This window comes from Mesoplodon bidens, assembly GCF_964165515.1.
Source record: "Mesoplodon bidens genome assembly, chromosome: 18".
Lineage (NCBI taxonomy): Eukaryota > Metazoa > Chordata > Mammalia > Artiodactyla > Ziphiidae > Mesoplodon > Mesoplodon bidens.
This window is the reverse complement of record NC_138175.1, coordinates 59,537,100-59,555,760: the sequence shown is the minus strand read 5'-3', so window position 1 is coordinate 59,555,760 and position 18,661 is coordinate 59,537,100. Positions and strand designations below refer to the sequence as shown.

The following is an 18,661-nucleotide window of genomic DNA, read 5'->3' as shown; positions in this document are numbered from 1 at the left end:
ATTAATTTATTGATATAGTGGAATAAGTATCTAATGTATTTGTTACCATTTCCTATTCATTGCCATTGTTCCTGTTTTAATCTTCCACTCTTCTTTTTATGATTCTAATCGAGTATTTTGTATGATTTCATTCTCTCTGCTTTGTTAGCATATCAGTTGTATTTCTTATTTTTTTTTATGTAGTTGCCCTGGCATTTACAATATGTTTTTACAGCTAATCTAAGTCCACTTTCGAATAACACTGTATGGCTTGACAGGTAATTTGAGTACCTTCTAATTTTAAAAAATCCTTATTACTTTCCTCCATTGTATCATTGTTGTCATTCATTTCACTTTTACAGAAGAATACATACTGTGTGTGTGTATAAAAACGCATAATGGAGTACACTGTTGCTAGTGTTATTTTGAACAGTGTTATCTGTTAGATTTGAATAGGCTTTTTCCATAGAAGACATGCAAAAGGCAAACAGATACATGAAAAGATGCTCAATATAACTAATGGTTGGGGAAATGCAAATTAGAACCACAATGAGATACCACCTCACACCTGTTATCATGTCTGTTATGAAAAAGACGAAATAAGTGTTGGTGAAGATGTGGGAAAAAGGGACCCCTTGTACACTGTTGGTGGGAATGTACATGGTTGCAGCCACTATGGAAAAGAGCATGGAGAATCCTTACAAAATTAAATAAGGAACTACAATATTTTCTTGCAGTTCCACCGGTGTGTGTTTATCCAAGGGGGCTGAAGTCATCATCTCAAAAAGATATTTGTACCCCATGTTTATTGCTGCGTTGTTTACAATATCCAAGAGGTGGAAACAACCTAAGTGTCCATTGATGGATTAATGGATAACAAACATGCATATATGGAATACAATTCAATATTATTCAGCCATAAAATAAGGAAATCTTATCATTTGCAACAACATGGTTGGACTTTGAGGGCATTCTGCTAAGTGAAATAAGTCAGACAGGGGAAGACAAAGTTGTCCCTCCATTTCTGCAGAGTATTGATTCCAGGAGTCTCTGCACATCCTGAAATTTGAGGATGCTGAAGTCCCATAGTCATCCCTCTGATTCTGAAGTTTCACATTTGTTAATTCATCCAACCACAGATCATGTAATGCTGTGTGTACTTATTGAAAAGTATCCATATGTGAGTGGACCCATGCAGTTCTAACCCATGTTGTTCAAGGGTCAGCTATACTACCTGATTACACTTACATGCGGAATCTTTAAAAGCAAACAAAACAAAACAAAAAACCCCACCAAACTCAGATACAAATAACAGATTAGTTGTTGCCAGAGCCGAGGAAGTGGATTGGATGAACTAGGTGAAGGGTGCCTTGGATGAACTAGGTGAAGGGTGCCAGAAGCTACAGAGTTTTAGTTATAAGATGAATAAGTTATAAGGTTATAAGTTTATATATGGATAAGTTATAGTATGAATAAACCTTTTATAGTTGTTCCAGAGTTTTTGGGTATTCTGTTTTTTTGTTTTTGTTTCTGTTTAATGGAAGTATACTTGATTTACAGTGTTGTGTTAATTTCTGCTGTACATCAAAGTGATTCACATATATACATTATTATTTATGTATTATTTCCCCCATGGTTTATTACAGGATATTAATTATAGTTCCCTGTGCTTATACAGTTGACCTTGTTGTCTATCCATTCTATATATAATTTTTTGCATTTGCTAATCCCAAACTCCCACTCCTACTCCCCCACAACCCTCCCCCTCCCCACTGGCAACCACATGTCTGTTCTCTGTGTCTGTGAGTCTGTTTCTGTTTTGTAGATAAGTTCATTTGTGTCATATTTTAGATTCCACATATAGGTGATATCAAATGGTATTCGTCTTTCTCTTTTTGACTTCAACTAGAGTACGATAATCTCTAGTTTCACCTATGTGGCTGCAAATGGGATTATTATTTTTTTTTAATGGCTGAGTAGTATTCCATTGTATACATGTACCAGATCGTCTTTATCCCTTCATCTGTCGGTGGACATTTAGGCTGTTTCTATGTCTTGGATATTGTGAACAGTGCTGCTATGAACATAGGGGTGCATGTATCTTTTTTTTTTTAATCTTTAAAATTTTTATTGGTTGATGTTTAATTCCGATATCAGGTGACTAATTTAGTCAATTCTTTTTTTTTGAATTTTATTTATTTTTTATACATATATACACTAATATGTATAAAATGGATAACTAATAAGAACCTGCATGTATCTTTTTGAATTATAGCTTTTTCTGGATGTATGCCCCAGAGTGGGATTGCTGGATCATATGGCAACACTATCTTTAGCTTTGTGAGGAACATCCATACTGTTTTCCATAGAGGCTGCACCAGCTCACATTCCCACCAACAGTGCAGGAGGGTTCCCTTTTCTACACATCCTCTCCAGCATGTTATTTGTAGACTTTTTTTTTTTTTTTTTTTTTTGCGATACGTGGGCCTCTCACTGTTGTGGCCTCTCCCGTTGCAGAGCACAGGCTCCAGACACGCAGGCTCAGCCGCCATGGCTCACGGGCCCAGCCGCTCTGCGGCATGTGGGATCTTCCCAGACCGGGGCACAAACCTGCGTCCCCTGCATCAGCAGGCGGACTCTCAACCACTGTGCCCTCAGGGAAGCCCATGTAGACTTTTTAATGATGGCCATTCTGCCCTGTGTGAGGTGGTACCTCATCGTAGTTTTGATTTGCATTTCTTTTTCTTTCCTTCCTTCCTTCCTCCCCTCCCTCCCTCCCTTCCTTCCTTCCTTCCTTCTTTTAGTCCTTTTTCCCTTTGTTTTACAGTTTTGAAAGTTTCTACTACAAAAACATCAAGCTCAGAGATCTTTCCTCAGCTGTGTCCAGTCTATGAATAAGCCCATCACAGTCATTCTTCATTTCTGTTCTGGTGTTTTTGATCTCTGGCATTTCTTTTTGGTTCTTTCTTAATATTTCCATCTCTCTGCTTACATTGCCCTTCTGGTCTTGTATGCTGTCTGCTTTATCCACTAGCAGGTACTAATTAAGATGTTAATTGTGATTCTTTTATATTCCCAGTATGATCATTCCAACATCCCTGTGTTATCTAATTCTGGTTCTGAAGCTTCCTTTGTCTCTTCAAACTTTGTTTTTTGGGGCACTGCAAATGTTCAGTAGAATCCAGGGTTGCAAACTAGTTACCTCAGTTATATTCTGCCCGTACAATTGTTGTTCAGGTGAGGAGATGGATTCCTACACTTGGTTCTCCATCTGCTGTACTTCCTTCTCTCTGGCTGTACTGGAGGTTCTTTTTGGAACACTTAAATATCATTTGTTTGTCTGCTGTGTGATGGATTCCTCTGGGCCAGTGTTGGCCACTCACCTGTCCTTACTTTCCATTAGGACTTGCATCATTTGCATCCCATGTAGTTTTTCAGCTGGGGGTGAAGAGTGCTTGATCCTTCATGGGATGGACATGACTCTGGTCTCAGCTTAAAGAGTTCAGAGGTAGCCTGGATAAGATGAATGGCAGCTAGAAGACGGCTTGACATCAAGTCTCTGTTCAAGTCGTTTCAGGAACGTTATCTTGTGTGACTAGTGTTTTAGTGCCGTTGCCAGTGGCCCCAAATCACTTCTCTACTACTTTCTCCTTTCTTGACACTTTGCCAATTTGTTATTTATATTACTCCCATTTTCAGTCTGATGCTAAGCTAGAATCTATTCCCTGACACCTCTCTAAACCACTTACCTTGTGTGGTCTTCACACTGTTTTCCCTGTAGTACTCAAGGCATTGTTATGTTCTCAACTACGCAGGTATCCTTTAATATTTCTTGGACACCAGCTATCTGTTCCAGTCAGATTTTCTGGGGGCTGGACATACACTTCTGCACAGTATTGCAGGTCACCAGGAGATGTGGTCCTGGTAAAAGCAACTGACAGAGGAGTGAATTGTAGAACTCGCTTTTTTTTTTTTTTTTTTTTTTTTTGGCTATACGCGGGCCTCTCACTGCTGTGGCCTCTCCCGTTGCGGAGGCCAGGCTCCGGACGCGCAGGCTCAGCGGCCATGGCTCACGGGCCCAGCCGCTCTGCGGCATGTGGGATCTTCCCGGACCGGGGCACGAACCCGTGTCCCCTGCATCGGCAGGCGGACTCTCAACCACTGCGCCACCAGGGGAGCCCAGAACTCGCTTTTTGTCTTAGGCCTCAGCCAGTCCTTGTGCCCTGTACTTGGTGAGAGCAGCTGCTTCCTCAGTGTGACCCCAACTTCATTTCCTGAACACGATCCCTTGGACTGTTTCCTTCACGTGTCAGACATACAGTTGTGACGGTGTCACCACCCCCAGTGGAGTCAACAAGAACTTCACCATCACTTCTTTGTTTTCAGGTGCTTGGTGTGGAGTCAAGCATGAATAGAGCATATCTGAGGATGGAGTGTCAACAGATGAGGACTCCCAGGGCAGGTTCATCTCCTGAGAAGGCCCAGCCCTGTAAGATGTGTGTCCCAGTCTTGAGAGACATTTTGCACTTTGCTGAAGAGCAAGTAATAAATAGGGGCCAGAAAGCATACACATGTGGGGCATGTGGGAAATAATTCTATTTCATTACAAACCTTCAACAGCACCAGAGGCAGCACATTAGAGAGAAACCCTTCTGATGTGATGTGGGGAGACCTTCGTTTTTGAAGAGCTGCGCAGTCTATGCATCAGGGAATCTCTCTACCTTCATGGAGATTAGGAAGGACTTCATGGCCAACATGGGATTTCAGCAAGAGGCCACTAATACCAGTAAGCAACAAAACAACACTAAGGAGTGTGAAGCTGTTTTTCACAGTGGAAAAGGTCATCACAGCTGGGGAAAAGGCAAGAAAGCCTCCAGCCAGACAGAAATACTTGTTGAGGATGAGAGTCCTCACTAGTGAAGGGTTTTGTGAGTTCGGCAAATGTGGGACAGCCTGCACCCAAAGAACTAACCTTATTCAACACCGGAAAGTTCACACTGGAGAAAAGCCTTATGTGTGCAGTGAATGTGGGAAATCTTTTATCTAAAGGTGCCTCTCATTCTACATCAGAGTGTTTACATTGGCTAAAAGGGCCGTATGAATGCAATGATTCAGGAAAATCTTTTATCTGCCAGTACGGTTTCCTTACACATCAGAGAGTTCACACTGGAGAAAGGCCTTATGAGTGCAGTGAATGTGGGAAATTCCTTTAGTTGAAGCTGTGACCTCAGTAACCATAGGAAAATCTACACTGGAGAAATGCCTGGTAAGTCCAAAGAACATGGAGAATCTTTTAGCCAAAGTTCAACCTCATTTATCATCAGCGTTCTCACTGAAGAAAGGCCTTATAAATGCAGCAAATATGGGAAATTGTTTAGCTGAAACTTCAGCTTCATGCAATGCCAGAGAGTTTACAGTAATGAGAGACCATAGAAATGTCGTGAGTATGGGAAATCCTTCAAGCATAACTCGAGGTGCCTAGCTTATCAGAAAGTCCACACTTGGTAAAGGCCTATGAGTGTGCTGAGTTTGGGAAATCCAGCCTCATTCAACACTAGGAAGTTCATACTGGAGATAGGCCTTTTAAGTGCAAAGAATGTGAAAATCTTTTAGCTGGAGGTTCACCCTCATTCAGGACTGAAGAGTTCACAGTGGAGAAAGACCTTATGAGTATGTGGGAAATCTTTTATTTGAAGCTTCAGCTTCAACCAACACCAAAGTGTTCACACTAGGGAAAGGACTGAGATGTACAGGAATGCACAATTTCTTTAATAGAATTACACTGGAAGAGAATCCCTGTGATGGGGATGTCTTCTTGAATTGCCTCTCATATACCTGGAGGTGTGTCTATGGTGGGGAGATTCCTCATACATCCCAGGTATATGGGGAGCTGTAAGGATCTGAGTTGCACTTGCTAACGTGCCCAGGTGTCTTAGAAGATTTATATTTGTGCCAGTTTTTGTGGCTACAGCGATTTCACCTCCGCCACCTGGCGTGTCTAAACAGTGTGCGTTCTTCATCACCCCACCATGTTTAGGGAAGCCAATCTCTGCCCCCTCCCCATTTGTTGGAGGAAAGCGTCAGTAGTCTTAGCTGTTCTGGGATCCTTATTCCCTTCTCTCTGATGATATTGGGCGGGACCTGACCCAGATTTGGCCGAGATACCTCAATTTCAGTTCTGTTCGTGGCTTGCTGAGAAAGACTGCCTTTTCAGGGAAATGTTTCATGTGATACTTGCAGCTTCCAAGTCACCAACCTGAGAATTTTCTGTCTCACAGTGCCTTGGGGTTTGCAATAAACTAGATACTGTTCAAGCTGCCTTTGATCTTGGTGTTCTATTCACTGTGTGAGGTGGTTTCAAAATAGAATTTGGCTCTGCCAGTGTTAAGGGATGAATAGCTTTTAGGGGAATTCCATACTTTCACTCAGAGGAGAGATAATGATGGAAGAACATAGCTGTCTTTCCAGTTTTGGCCTAGATCCAAAAGCTGCTGCCTTGGGCCGCATTGTTGCCCAAGGCTTCCTAGGAAGGACTGTAGGATTTTGTGTTTCTACTTCTGGGCTGGATGCCAGGATTATTTTGTGGGCTCAGAAAACATTTTGAGGAGGTGGGAAGATGTTGTGACAATCAGTGCTTCTGGGAGCAACATGAATCGTTTTTCTTGTTCACAGAATGCCCATTACTGCTGCTGGGAATCCCTACCCCAAATACTGCAAAGGAGGCATGTATCCTGGTACCCAGAATTCAGTAGGCTAGTGTCACTGTAAAAGTACAGAGGTAAGGGGGCACAATCATTGGTACAGAAACACTTGATTAATAGAGAGTGGAGGAGACTGCAGCCACGTAGATGGTATGTGTCGCTTATAAAAGTGTGTCCACAAATGTTCCAGTGATTGTGACTGTAGGATCAATGTGCACAGAAGCTATTAGGATCCCTAGGCATGTTCATCTTTTATTTATTGTCAGAGAAGTTTTTGTGGATTCCTGTAGCTTCTGTGGGATGTTCCCCTCAAGGCCATTGATGCACAAGGAAGAAAACAGGCTTAGGTGAAAGGGGGCTCCCTTAACCCAGCCACGTGGGTTTGGGATGCAGCCATCACTCCTGGTGACTGGGATGGAAAAGAACTTCATTGCTCACCATCAGGAACGAGAGTCAATACAGGGTTGCCCAACGTGATTTTATGAAGACAGTGGAGGTCTCAATGTTATTTTGAACCCTGTAAAGCTTTTGTCAATACAGGTGATGTGTAATGAACTGCAGTTGTTTAAAGTGTAAAATTTTTTTGGACATACATATGAACCCATGAAATCATCATCATGGTAATGAATATATCTGTCACCCCTTATTTACCTCATGTCCTTTGGAAACCTCTCCTTCCCCTCCTCAGCCCTCTAGGCAACTATTAGTTTGCCTTTATTTATAATAGACTAATCTGTATTTCTAGAATTTTATTTGAATTTATTAATAAAATGTTTTCTTATTTTCTGAGTTCGTTCATTGTATATAATTATTTTGAGATTTCTTCAGTGATGCTTATGAGCAGTTCTTTCTTTTTTTCCCGAGTATTACCTTTTCTATGGATAACCATTTGTTTATCCATTCACCAATTTATGGGCATTTGGGTTATTTCCAGCTTTTTGGCTATTGCAAATGATGCTGCTATGGACATTTGTGTTTAATTCTTTATATGTGTATATGTTTGACTTCTTTTGAGCCAATAACTCAAAGTATCCAGAGTCACAGGATAGATGAAGGCTTACTTGTGACTGCTAGACAGTGGTCTAAAATGGTTGTTCGATTTTGCATACCTATTAGGAATGTATGAAAGTTTCAGTTCTTCCCTATTGTTACCAATACTTATTATGGTCAGTCTTTTGAAATCACCCTTTTAATAAGTGTGCAATAGTTTTAATTTCATTTCCTTAAGGATTCATGATGTTGAGCATTTTTTCATGTGTTTATTTGCCACCTGTATGTCTTTTTTAAAATGTCTGTTTTTTTCTCTATTTACTTTTTTATGGATTGTGGCTATTTCTCTCTTAATTAGCAAAGAAACAGGTCATATTTTCCTCATGCTATGCACAGTGTAATGCTCACATACACTGTACACTTTTATTTATTTTTTAAAAAATATTTATTTGGCTGTGCTGGGTTTTAGTTGTGGCATGCGGGATGTTCATTGCTCCGTGCAGGATCTTTGTTGCAGCATGCGAACTCTTAGTTCTGGCATGTGTGATCTAGTTCCCTAACCAGGGATTGAACCCGGGCTCCCTGCATTGGGAGTATGAAGTCTTAGCCACTGGACCACCAGGGAAGTCCCACTTTTAAGTTAAATCTGTATGATTCACATATTCTCCATCATGTTCCTGACTTCAGACATTAAATAATACAGTACATTAAATCCTGGTTTGTAGTGTTTGCCAATTTCCCTGGTGTAAATACTCCCACCATGACCCAATTTCAAACTGCCAGTGTGGCATCACTGAACATGGAGTTGGATAAAGTTGCCAGTAGCCCACCATTATACTTTTTTTAAACTTTATTTATTTATTTATTTTATTTTTCGCTGTGTTGCGTCTTCGTTGCTGCGCATGGGTTTTCTGTAGTTGCGGAGAGCGGGGGCTACTCTTTGTTGCCGTGCACAGGCTTCTCATTGTGGTGGCTTCTCTTGTTGCAGAGCATGGGCTCTAGGTGCATGGGCTTCAGTAGTTGTGGCTCGTGGGCTCTAGAGCGCAGGCTCAGTAGTTGTGGCCCGCAGGCTTAGTTGCTCTGTGGTATGTGGGATCTTCCTGGACCAGGGCTCGAACCCATGTCCCATGCATTGGCAGGCGGATTCTTAACCACTGCTCCACCAGGGAAGTCCCTTGAATATTTGTTTTTAAAACAATTTATTGGAAGTGTAATTGACTTAACATATAAACTGCACATATTTAAGGTGTACATTTGGTATTTGATACATACTTAACACTCTGAAACCAAAAATTTCCTCCTGCCTTTAAAAATTCATCTTTATTAACATAAAATGATGATAAAAGGACATTCTACCATTTTTTTTTTTTTTTTTTTTTTTTTTTTTTCTTTTTGCGGTATGCGGGCCTCTCACTGTTGTGGCCTCTCCCGTTGCGGAGCACAGACTCCGGACGCGCAGGCTCAGCGGCCACGGCTCACGGGCCCAGCGGCTCCGCGGCATATGGGATCCTCCCAGATCGGGGCACGAACCCGTATCCCCTGCATCGGCAGGCGGACTCTCAACCACTGCGCCACCAGGGAGGCCCTATTCTACCATTTTTAATGAGTATTTTCAAATAAATACAAAAAATGGAAAAAAATTTTGAAGCCTGGTTAATCCTTCCCCCAATACTCCATCTTTATTTATTACATCTTTATCTCTGTTTTTTAAACTTTATTTATTTATTTTATTTTTGGCTGCGTTGGATCCTCGTTGCTGCCCACGGGCTTTCTCTAGTTGCAGCGAGCGGGGGCTACTCTTCATTGTGGTGCGTGGGCTTCTCATTGCGTTGGCTTCTCTTGTTGTGGAGCATGGGCTCTAGGTGCACGGGCTTCAGTAGTTGTGGTGTGTGGGCTCAGTAGTTGTGGCTCGTGGACCCTAGAGCTCAGGCTCAGTAGTTGTGGCACACAGGCTTAGTTGCTCTGCAGCATGTGGGATCTTCCCGGACCAGGGCTCGAACCCGTGTTCCCTGCATTGGCAGGCGGATTCTTAACCACTGCGCCACCGGGGAAGCACCTTTATTTTTTACTAATGATTATTTCATTAGTTCATTAGTTCATTTTTCATCTGTCTCCATGCAGAGTGATTATTTTATTTTTTGTTGTTGGTTTTTTGTTTTTGTTTTGGCCACACCAAGGGGCATTTGGGATCTTAGTTCCCTGCCCAGGGATTGAACCCATGCCCCCTGCAGTGGAAGCACAGAGTCTTAATCACTGGACTACCAGGGAAGTCCCTTATTTTTAATCCTAGACATCATGTGATTACCTCTTCATAGTGCATTTTTAAAATATAAGGCATCCTTCATAACTTCAATAACATCCACAGAAAATTAAAAATATTTTCAAATACAGTCCCCCAGGTAATATGTTGCATATATCCTATTCCCTGTAAATTTTGTTTAGTGGTTAAAGATGAAGCCTATAGCAGTATTCACTAACCACTTGATCGGGGTTTTGCCTTCCCTGCGGTTTAGCAGAAGTGATAGGAGATTGTTGTACTTGATAGGGAAGGATGCCGATGTCTGTAAAGGTGTACATTCTTCTCAGCATTGGACATTTATTATCGTTTCCTTGATAAGCAAGAGCTGTTATTGTATGTCATAATCCCAAAGTGTTTTCTGGTACTGGTTCTGTGTGAATTTAGTCTTCATTTGCTTGCACAGACATGGGCATCTTGATTATGATATTGGATGCGCATTATGTCTGGGCATTCTTTATTTAAAAATGTTTTTTTAACCATTAAAAAAAATTGAAGTGTAGTTAATTTACAATGTTGTGTTAGGTTCTGGTATACAGCAAAGTGATTCAGTTATATATGTGTATGTGTGTGTTGTGTGTATTCTTTTTCAGATTCTTTTACATTATAGGCTTTTACAAGGTATTGAATATAGTTCCTGTACTGTACAGTAAGTTTTTTTTTTTTTTTTTTTTAGATTCCACATATAAGTGATATGATATGATCATTGTTTTCCTGGTGGTTAAGACTTCACCTTCCAATGCAGAGGGTGCGGGATTGATCCCTGGTCGGGGACCTAACATCCACATGCCTCATGGCCAAAAAACCAAAACATAAAACAGAAGGAATATTGTAAGAAAGTTAATAAAGACTTTAAAAATGGTCCACATTAAAAATATATATATATATATATATATATATATATATGGTAATCTCTAGGTCCATCCATGTTGCTGTATGGACTTTTTTTTTTTTTTGGTTGCACTATACAGCTTGCGGATCCTAGTTCCCTGACCAGGGATCAAACCCAGGCCATGGCAGTGAAAGCGTGGAGTCCCAACCACCAGACTGCCAGGGAAGTCACTGCATGGGCAGTCTTTAAATGAGATTCCATAGGTACTGAATCTTTACTTGTTTGATGGCATTGGTTGGTAATATTGTGTTTAATCTCATTTGAAACAAGATTTCACCCATGATAGTATGGAGACGTGTGGCCTATAGGCAGTATCATGGAGGCTGACTTTGGTGGAAGAGGAGTTATTAGTGGCAACAGAGATAGGAGGTGTACTGGCCTCAGTGTTGATATCTATCATTGTGGTTGGTGGGAGTGATCAAGCCAAATAGCCAACAACATGGTTCCCATTGATCCTGATCTGACGCTTGTGTGGTTCCCTGTGGTGTGCTTGAAGACAGTGCAGCTTACCGTGGATCAGTTAGTCCACCAATGGATGTGTAGTCCACACAGGGTTGGAATTTCTCGGATAAGGAAGGGGTATAGCAACAGAGGAAGGATTAAAGTAGGGGGTCATCCAGAGGCCAGTAGTAGGGCATTTGTTTGTCCCTTGGGTATCACCCAAATGGTGTCACTTGTTCTGGGGGTGATTAGTTCCACTTCTTGATGTTGAAATCAGGTCCGGGTTGTTCCACAGTGCCTTTAGTGGAGCAAAGTACATGGTTGGCAGATTAGGTTGCCTCTTCAGAGAGTAGTGGTGGGGTTTTTTTGGCTTGCTGGATGATAAGTGAACACAGGCTGAGGATGGTCCCAGAGCTAGTGGTGCACTTAAGGTCCACACTGGGATCCAGGGAGAAGCGACTGGGCTCTGGATTCTCTATGAGGGAAACGTGAAAGTACGAGGTGGATGTTCCCTTGCTGGGGGTAGCAATATCGGGGCTCTTGTGTCTGGGAAAACTGGAAACTGCATTTTATGGCGTGGGTGTGTGCATCAGCAAAGGTCCCCATGGCTCAATTGGTGGTCTCCTCATTTCCCATGCATTTAAATATAGTATAATTATGTGATAGATGTCTGGATTTAATGTAGTGACAATTATGGACAGTATTCTTGACCAACTGGGGGATCGTCTTCCAGGTTCTCTCAGCAGCCCTATTTTAAATTCCCATTATATCATTCTGTGATACCAGCTGCTGTACAATGATAGGGTAACTGAAGAACACAGGAGTATTTTTTTATTGAGGTGTAATAGACATATAGAAGTGTATTAGTTTCAGGTGTAATGTAATGATTTGATATTTGTATATGTTTATTTCAAAATGATCACCACACTAAGTCTAGTTAACATCTGTCACCATACATAGTTACAAAATTCTTTTTCTGTGATAACTTTTCAAAATTCTCTTAGAAACTTTCAAATATTCAATACAGTATTATTAACTATAGTAACCATGCTGTACGTTATATCCCCATGACTTATTTATAAGTGGAAATTTGTGCCTTTTGATCCGTTTTACCCACCCTCCACCTCCTGCCAGTGGCAACCACTGATCTATTCTCTGTATCTATGAGTTTGGTTCTTATTTTTGATGTTTTTGTTTCTTTAGATTCTGCATATAATGAGATTATATGATATTTTTCTTTCTCTATCTGACTTATTTTACTTATCATAATACTCTCAAAGTCCATTTGTGTTGCCCAAAATGGCAAGATTTCCTTCTTTTTTTTTTTTTTGCGTTACATGGGCCTCTCACTGTTGTGGCCTCTCCCGTTGCGGAGCACAGGCTCCGGACGCACAGGCTCAACAGCCATGGCTCACGGGCCCAGCCGCTCCGCGGCATGTGGGATCTTCCCAGACCGGGGCACGAACCCGTGTCCCCTGCATCGGCAGGCGGACTCTCAACCACTGCGCCACCAGGGAAGCCCTTCCTTCTTTTTTTTTTTTTTTTTTTTTTCTTTTTTGCGGTATGCGGGCCTCTCACTGTTGTGGCCTCTCCCGTTGCGGAGCACAGGCTCCGGACGCGCAGGCCCAGCGGCCATGGCCCACGGGCCCAGCCGCTCCGCGGCATATGGGATCCTCCCAGACCGGGGCACGAACCCGTATCCCCTGCATCGGCAGGCGGACTCTCAACCACTGCGCCACCAGGGAGGCCCCCCTTCCTTCTTTTTTGATGGCTGAATAATATTGTTGTGTATGTGTTTGTGTATGTATCACATTTAAAAAAAAAAACATTTATTTACTTATTTGTTTATTTGGCTGCATTGGGTCTTAGTTGCGGCATGTGGGCTCTTTGTCGTGGCCCACCGGCTTCTCTCTAGTTGTGGTGCAGGGGCTCTAGAGTGCTCGGGCTTTGCCGTGCATGGGCTTTGTTGCCCCACGGCATGTGAGATCTTACTTCCCCGACCAGGGATTGAACCTGCATCCCTGCATTGGAAGCGTGGAGTCTTAACCACTGGACCACCAGGTAAGTCCCCTGTATCACATTTTCTTTATCCATTCATCCACCAGTGGACACTTAGGCTTCTTCCATGTCTTGGCTACTGTAAGTAATGCTGCACTGAACATGGAGGTGCATATATCTTTTTTCATTTTTTTTCCAAATAAACACCCAGAAATGGAATTGCTAGATCATATGGTAGTTCTATTAATTTTCTGGCGAAACTCCATACTGTTTTCCAATTTACATTCCCACCAACAGTGCACAAGTGTTCCCTTTCTCCACATTCTCACCAACGCTTATTTGTTTTATTGATCATGGGCATTCTGAGAGGTGTTAGGTGGTAAATCATTGTGGTTTTGATTTGCATTTTCCTGGTGATCAGTGGTGTTGAGTATCTTTTCATGTTCCTCTTGGCCATTTTTTTTTTTTTTTCCCTCTTGGCCATTTGCATGTTTTCTTTGTAAAAATGTCTATTCAGATCCTCTGTCCATTTTTTAATTGGATTGTTTGACTTTTTAAAAATAGTTATTATATGAGTTCTTTATATTTTTTATTCTTTTTTATGCAATTGTAAATGGGATTGTTAGATTAAATTTTCTCTGATAGTGTATAGAAATGCAACTGTTTTTTGCATATTGATTTTGTATACTGCAACTTTACTGAACTTGTTTATTAGTTCCAACGGGCTTTTTGGTCTTTAGTCTTTAGGGTTTTCTATGTATATAATATGTCATCTGCAAATAGTGACAGTTTTACTTCTTCCTTTACCATTTTGATGCCTTTATTTCTTTGTCTTGCCTACCTGCACTGGCTGGGACTCTCAGTACTATGTTGAATAAAAGTTGTGAGAGTAGGCATTCTTGTCTTGTTCCTGCTCTTAGAGGAAAAGCTTTCAGCAATGCTTTTTTAATGGCCAGTGTTGTGTTTGCCTTGTGGTGACGTGGGAACCTATATCTGACTGTATAACTCGTGGAAGTTCTCAAAGGGGATAAAAGCTGTTTTGTTATCTCCTCAGTAATATTATCAGAGGTTAGTACCTTGCATGGGTAGGCCAGGAGGAGACCAGAATAGGAATCTCCAATTGTTAAGGCATGTTTAATGGCTCCTTGTGCTGTAGGAAGAGTACCCATGAAGTCTTTTTGCGGCGTTTGGTGTCCTGTCCACTCTGTGAATTTATCCTCCCATATAGTAGGCCTAGTGTCTAGTTTCCAGGTATGTTACACAGTCTCTAATGGCTTTATGTAAATCATGCTCTGTGGATCAGTTCCTGTATTAACAGTCTATTCCCATAATCCCCATAATGCCCCATTGCTCTGATCTCGCATGTACTCATAGATAGAAGAAACATGGTGGTTTGTCCTGAAGTTCTGTGGCTCCCCTCTACCAAGAGGCTTACCTGCTTTGGTGGTTTATTTAGTTTGCCAGCTTTGGCCTTGTATTGTGCCTCCTGCATGCCTTGTTTGGTGTGAGCTGACATGTGTTGCCCCAGGATTGGCAGAGGGGGAGCCACTGTGGTGATTCCTCCCACCCCATTTCGCCTTGTATTTTCCTGCCCTAATTTTGCCAAAGTCTCAACCAAAATAGTCCACTATCCACTGACTAGAAGTCAGTAAAAATATGAACGTTAGGGAAATGTTTATCCAGAGCATGTGGTACCAGTAGGAGAATTACATGCACTCTGCTTATTCGACACTGTGGTCTATTCCCCACGTGGAAATCGGAGTGAGTGAATAGTGGGGATAGACTGCATTGTATGAATTCCTTACACCCTGTGCTTGCTCCATTGGTAAAGGAAGACCATTGCCTTTCTTATTTTGAGAGCACTAATGTTCATCCTCTGGTCCCCACTGAACAAGAGGTAGAGTCATTACTGGAGGTTTTGGCAACTTAGTGTCTGTGGTGGAGGGTATGCTGCTACTTCCTCTTTGAGTGCCTCATGCAGCAGCACCTGTTTTAGCTTGGTATATACATTTTATTTTATTTTAATTTATGTATGTATGTATGTATGGCTAAGTTGGGTCTTCACTGCTGCACATGGGCTTTCTCTAGTTGCGTTGAGCGGGGGCTTCTCTTGTTGCGGAGCACAGGCTCTAGGCGTCCGGGCTTCAGTAGTTGTAGCACGCGGACTCAGTAGTTGTGGCTCGCGGGCTCTAGAGCGCAGGCTCAGTAGTTGTGGTGCACGGGCTTAGTTGCTCTGTGGCATGTGGGATCTTCCCGGACCAGGGCTCAAACCCATGTCCCCTGCATTGGCAGGAGGATTCTTTACCACTGCGCCACCAGGGAAGTCCCCCCCAAACATTTTTTTTTAAGTTACTTAAAGTCTTACTATGTTCTGTGGATAGGCCACATACCTATTACATAATGAGCCTTATATGTTTTATCATAAATTTGCCTTTGAATTTTAGGACTTTTTTTTTTTTTTTTTTTTTTTTTTTTTTTTTTTTTTGCGGTACGCGGGCTTCTCACTGTTGTGGCCTCTCCCGTTGCGGCGCACAGGCTCCGGACGCGCAGGCTCAGCGGCCATGGCTCACGGGTGCAGCCGCTCCGCGGCATGTGGGATCCTCCCAGACTGGGGCACGAACCCGTGTCCCCTGCATCGGCAGGCGGACTCTCAACCACTTGCGCCACCAGGGAAGCCCGAATTTTAGGACTTTTTAAATTACATTTTAAGTGAAGTGAGCTTTCAGTTCTTATTAAAAGTAAAAACTGTAACACATGATCGACCCATATACATCTAGTTTTCATTTCTGAACCTCCAAGCTTGTATTGTTTATGCATCTCTATGTCATTCATCTTATATGGGTTTCGGGTTCATTCTAATACGGATTTTTAAAGCAATTTAATACATACACATGTGTGTATTCATATTCATTCAGAATCCTAAGAAAATTGTAGCATACTATGCATTCTCTTTCCCATCTCCTCTTCTTTTCCGGAGATAACTTCATACACATGTCTAGAGAGGTTCTTCATTCAGTTTTACAAATGTTGATATTCTGTTGTGTGAATGGTGCATTATTTATTAAAACATCCTCTTTTAGTTGTATGTTTGTTTCCAACATGGGATTCTAATTACTAGGCTTTGAATCCATAAACACATATTAATGCCCATTTAAAATGAGAAGGTGGGGGACTTCCCTGGTGGTTCAGTGGTTAAGAATCCACCTGCCAATGAAGGGGACACAGGTTTGAGCCCTGGTCCGGGAAGTTCCCACATGCCACGGAGCAACTAAGCCTGTGCTCCACAACTACTGAGCCTGCACTCTAGAGCCCGCCAGCCACAACTACTGAGCCCACATGCTGCAACTACTAAAGCCCATGTGCCTAGAGCCCATGCTCAGGAACAAGAGAAGCCACCAGAATGAGAAGCCCGTGCACCGCAATGAAGAGTATCCCCCACTTGCCGCAACTAGAGAAAGCCCGCAGGCAGCAACGAAGACCCAATGCAGCCAAAAATAAAAATAAACAAATATTTTTTAAAAAGATGGAGTTGGGTGGGGCCTGCGGATACCGGAACCCGGATGTGCGGTTGCCTGGAAACTACAAGTTTTCCGCTTGAATGTATTCGCTCCTGTTTTGTGGGCCTATGTCTGCCCATATTAACTACATTCCCATCTTCCCTTGTAAGATTACATTATGTACGGAAATGAAATGAGCCTTAAGGCTTAGACTCGCCTCCTTGGAATTCTCAGTGGGAGGACAGAGACAATATGAAGATTTGAGAACTGCTGCTAAACATACATAAAAACTTTTTATGGAGGTGCTCCTACAATTTGCTGATTTGCCATAGTAAAGCACATTATGCGAAAGACAGGATGTAAACGTGAACATTTTAATGGGGTAGTTGTGTCTGGTGGGGCAAGGAGAGTGCCAGTTACACTATTCACTTGTATTTAAATTTCTTCACGCGGTAATGTTCTGTGTTTGAAATTAAATTAAATATGATCACCTCTGAGTGCACAGAGCTGAGGAATGTCTCACATTATTTACTGGATGTGAACTTTGGAAGACAGGGATCTCACCTCGGTCACTCCCTGCTCTTTCCTCTGCAGGGCTGACAAGTATAGAGCCCACAGGAACAGGAGATTTCAGTTTCTTGCATTTCAGACTGCAATTTCAAATTCCACAGTCAGGGTTCACACTTCCCCAATTTTATCAAGAGAAAAATGTTTTAAAGGTTTAGATCATTTGAATCAGGATCTCAGCATTGTTACCTACATTGCATTTACCTGTTTTGTCTTTTAGGCCTCTTTTAATTTCTTTTCTTTTCTTTTTTTTTTTTGAAGAAAATGGGTCATTTGTTTAGGATCATTTCCACCAGTATACTAGCTAATTGCAACTTTTTTTTTGGGGGGGGGGTGCCGCACAGCCCGGTTTGTGGGATCTTAATTTCCCAACCAGAGATCAACCCAGGTCCATGGCAGTGAAAGCCCAAGTCTTAACCATTGGACCACGAGGGAATTCCGTAACTACTGCCTTTTGATGTTGCCTAACGCATTCTCTCAAATTGCCAACAAATGCAGAATTAGCTCTAGAGGATAATCTAAATCAGGTTCAGCTTTTTGTCAATCGATACTTCAGAGGTAGTGCCGTGTCTTTCTCATTGACTACAGCTGGGTGCTATTATGACATGTACATAGCTCTGTGATGCGACAACTGATCAGTCCATGTGCTTCCCCAATACCAGTCTCCCACCAGCCTGTTGCTTGCTGGTTTCAGTTGCTACTGATGATCATTCTGTAGGTCTATTATTAGAGGAAGCAAAATGTTGATATCCTATTTCTAGTTGTGAATTTTCACTTAGAATTCTGTAAAGAAGACCTTTTCCCCATTATCTATTTGGTTACCCTAAAGTAGTCTGTACTGGAAAAGCAGGAAAAATGATTCCTATTTTCCCTTTATTTTTCAGATTCCAGAATAACTAGTCAATTCCTTAAACAATGTAGCTTTCTATCTATTAGGAGAATGTGGATATTAAAATACTAGCTGTGTTTAAATCTTGTTCAGGTGCTTTTCTTTGATGTTTATTGGGGAGTGGGATTCTATTCAAGTTGAATCTTGTGGCATCCTCATCCTAAAGTGACCCCAGTCCTCTGATAGTTTCCTTGTGTCCTGGTTTGTATAGATTTTTTTTTTTTTTTTTGTGGTACGCGGGCCTCTCACTGTTGTGGCCTCTCCCATTGCGAAGTACAGGATCTGGACACGCAGGCTCAGCGGCTATGGCTCACGGGCCCAGCCGCTCTGCGGCATGTAGGATCCTCCCAGACCGGGGCACGAACCCATGTCCCCTGCATCGGGAGGCGGACTCTCAACCATGCACCACCA

At 42.1% G+C, this 18,661-nt stretch overlaps 2 protein-coding genes across 3 annotated transcripts in view; one reads left to right on the top strand and one right to left on the bottom strand.

Annotated features, from left to right (window-relative positions):
- Positions 1-18,661, top strand: part of LOC308606595 (zinc finger protein 154-like) — a 318,213-nt gene that overhangs the window by 113,434 nt on the left and 186,118 nt on the right. The window lies entirely within an intron of this gene.
- LOC308606583 (zinc finger protein 154-like) overlaps positions 1-18,661 on the bottom strand; it is a 289,896-nt gene that overhangs the window by 210,494 nt on the left and 60,741 nt on the right. The gene's annotated exons all lie outside the window — the stretch shown is intronic.